This window comes from Rousettus aegyptiacus, unplaced genomic scaffold, assembly GCF_014176215.1.
Source record: "Rousettus aegyptiacus isolate mRouAeg1 unplaced genomic scaffold, mRouAeg1.p scaffold_m13_p_3, whole genome shotgun sequence".
NCBI lineage: Eukaryota > Metazoa > Chordata > Mammalia > Chiroptera > Pteropodidae > Rousettus > Rousettus aegyptiacus.
In genome coordinates, this window is record NW_023416306.1 from 126,513,648 (window position 1) to 126,517,093 (window position 3,446).

Genomic DNA, 3,446 nt, shown 5'->3' on the forward strand with positions numbered 1-3,446 from the left:
TACCAACTACTATCTCATTCAAGTGAGGGAAGGCTCACCAAATCAGTAAAATGAAATCTGAATTACAACTTTTAAATTAAACAGCTTTTTGCTTCAAGTGCCTGTAGAACAGAGGGAAGATAAATTTCAGGCAGGAAAACGCCTTTGGGATCCCTAATGAAGACAGGAAAACGGTGTATCGTTAGCTTATCAGTTACTGTATGGCAGTGGAAGATTTTCATAGTTCTGGAAAAACCTGCTCATTCTCCACTGCAGTGACATCTGCTTATAACATCATTTGCCGAGCTGACTCTGCCCTCGTAATTTCCACCCAAGTGAATGTCAGCCCCGATTCTGTAAAATATCACACCTTTCAAATTGCTGCAGTTAAGTGAATTCTTGATATATTACCCTGCTTTATCCCACGCTCTTAAAATGCTTTTGAAAAGAAACCCGCCCAGACCTGTGGAAATAGGCCATTCTGATCGTTTCTTTTTGAAGATAAGTCGCAGAAATGTTGAGGTTGCAACTTCATTACTTGCCTGAGTTCCCAGGGCCCTGGCTCCCCACTTGTCGTCTCTGCCTCATTTTCCGGGAATAATGCCCTTCGGTCACAGCCCAGGGCTTGAAGGCTGCTCCCAACACCTCTCCCACCCCATGTAAGTATAGCACAAACATGGCCAGTCCAGTGGTGGCTGCCTGGCATGTGACTCCTGGCCTGGCACAGAGGGCGCTCCCAGGTGTCCGTGCATCTGAGTCACAGGCATGGGGGGGAAAACGGGGACTTGTTTTCCTCATGCATCTCAAGGCTGCACTCCAACTTGACTGTGGCCACAGAAGCACAGAACCCCACAACTTCTTGGCAGTTAAATGGTTTTCACACTTCTATTTTTAAAAGCCTTGGAAACGGGTAACCTAAAGGATCACGGTGGTTGGGTGAATGTCTTTCCAAAGTTCTCCTGGTCAGAAGCCCTGTCCTGGCGGGAGTCCCAAAGCAACTGTGAAACCAAAATGCCACAACAGGGCCCGCGCTGCCAATCTGCTCCTCAGATGATAAAAACAGAAACACTCAAGGGACCTGGACTCTCAGTTCTATGTGACGACGAGGAGTACTTTCTGGCCTTTGGTCCCCACTTGGAGATTATTGTTCCCCTGCTTTGTGTGGGTTACATAAAACTTTCACGTATGGGAAGCCAGCTCAAAAGATGGTGGTCACCGCGTAGGGGGCTTGTTACGGGGATTCCTGGTATCCACCCCTGCTGAGGGAAGGGAAGCAGTGAGAAGGGGACAAGAGGGGGCAGAAAGAAGAGTTGAGCTATGGTGCAGTCTCAGTTGACATTTGGGTGTTCTGCAGTTGGGTGACCCCTCAGAGCCACAGTGAGGCCTTTATACCCCACGCATCAGGCACTGAGTGTGGCCGCCTACAGAAGGGGCGTGGCTGGGGACGAGGGGCTGACAACCCAGGCCTGGCTGTGGGCAGCGTCCCAGCCGCGGGGAGTAGGTACTTTCTTCCTGAAGTGGGAACTGACTACGTCATAGCACCCGTGACAGCATCCATGTCTCTTTTTTCGGCTGTAAACTTTTAAAAAATTGAGGTGAAGTCATGAAACATAAAATCATAAAATTAAGCCTTTTAATGTGTATAATTTAGTGGCATTTAGTACATTCACAGTGTTTGGCAGCTACTGCCTATAATGTCTCAATATTTTCATCGCTCCAAATGAAAACCCCGAACCATTAAGCAGTCACTTCCATTCCCCCGTCCCTCGAGCCCCTGGCAAACACCAGTCCGCTTTCTTTTTCTATGGATTTACCTATTCTAGACATTTCATAGAAACGGAATACTATATGACACATAATTTTGTGTCAGGCTTATTTCACGTAGCTTAAGAGTTTAAAGATTCATTCACATTGTAGCATGTATCAGTACTTGATTCCTTTTTCTGGCTGAATAATATTCCACCGTATGACTTATTCATTCATCCCTCAATGCACATTTGAATTGGAGCAGGTCACCTTTTTAAAGAAGAGCTTAGGACCCACGTAAAAGTTCTCAATTGTCAATAACATGACTTTACCCCATTTGGGAGCAGGAAAATCTCTCCTCAGGCTTACTGTGTGAATAGGACATATCACAAATTTACATCCTAGAAGAGGCTTTTGCTCAACTGAAAGTCCAATGCCCCCAGACTTCCTGGGCCTGACAGCGCCCCTTCAAGCTTGTCCCACACTCCTGCCACCATGTGCATGCCACAGTGGCCTCAGTTCAGCTGTGCTTTGTTTAGGCCACACTAAGGCATCTCTAAGGGTACTGCATCTCTGCTCCAGGGAGCCAGTGTGGGGTTTGGGACTTCTTGACCAGCCCTTGGCTCAGCCCTCCTTTCCATCTCCCTGGGTTACTGAGAAAGCGTGTCTCCCCTTTAAGCCTTAGGGCTACCCTCCTTGGCTTCAAGTCAAAGCAGCCATTGTGGCAGACACAGGAACCGAACCCATGGCCTGCCAGCCTCAGCCCACCCATAAATCTCCTCATGGCCCTTCTGCCCCAATTCCATCCTTACCTCAGAGTAAAGAAAATGTGGCCCTTCTCTGACTCCCCTTTGCCTGGGTCAGGGCAAATGTTGTGTAAACAGCCATGTCCCTGGCTCCTCATCTGGCCCCACCGGATCCTGTCTGCCCAGCTCATGCCCACCTAATTCTGCTTATGGCCTCCCCTGCCCCTCAGTCCTTGTTTCCTTGTTCACAGGCACTTGTAGGTGCCCCAGCACCTAGCACAGAGCTGCTCGAAAAATGTTTCACCAAAGGACCTCTTCCTTGGAAAATTTGACTCCATACTTAAGAGCTTCCCTAGAGAACCCTTTGTTGGTTGCATTGTGTGTGACCCTCATAGCAATGCCACCAGGTAGGCATTACTATTCCTGCTCTACAGATGAAGAAGTTCAGGAAGGACCCTGCCCAGGTGGGAAGTGGCAGGGCCACGACCTGCCTCTCAGGTGCCTGTGGGGACCAGTTCCTCATCCCTGAGCTGCTTCTGCTCATCAGGTTAGTTCTATTGTGAATCTACAATGTGCCAGGGTTAATCCCTGGGTTAATCCCTGGGGCTCCTAAGGGGGAGGAAACTGTCAAATGGCTTTCTGTCCAGCCCAGGGAGGGAGGCAGTCTACCACCAGGGTGAGAAAGCTGTGCTCAGCCTGAGGGAATTAATTAATAATAGTATTATGGTTAATGTTAATAATAAATAATAACATGTATGAACAACTATTTATATCATAGCCCAAGGGCAAAGTCTGCCCAGAAGACATTCACCATCTGATAAACCTTACTGTGAAACCATGATACAAAAAATAAAGGCAGCCCCAGCATTAGGAGAGGGGGGCTTACACCACTGTCTCATCTGCATACGGACGGACGGACATCCTGCTCAAGGGCTTTATTCCTCTCCCAACAACCGTTACTCAGACTTGAGGACA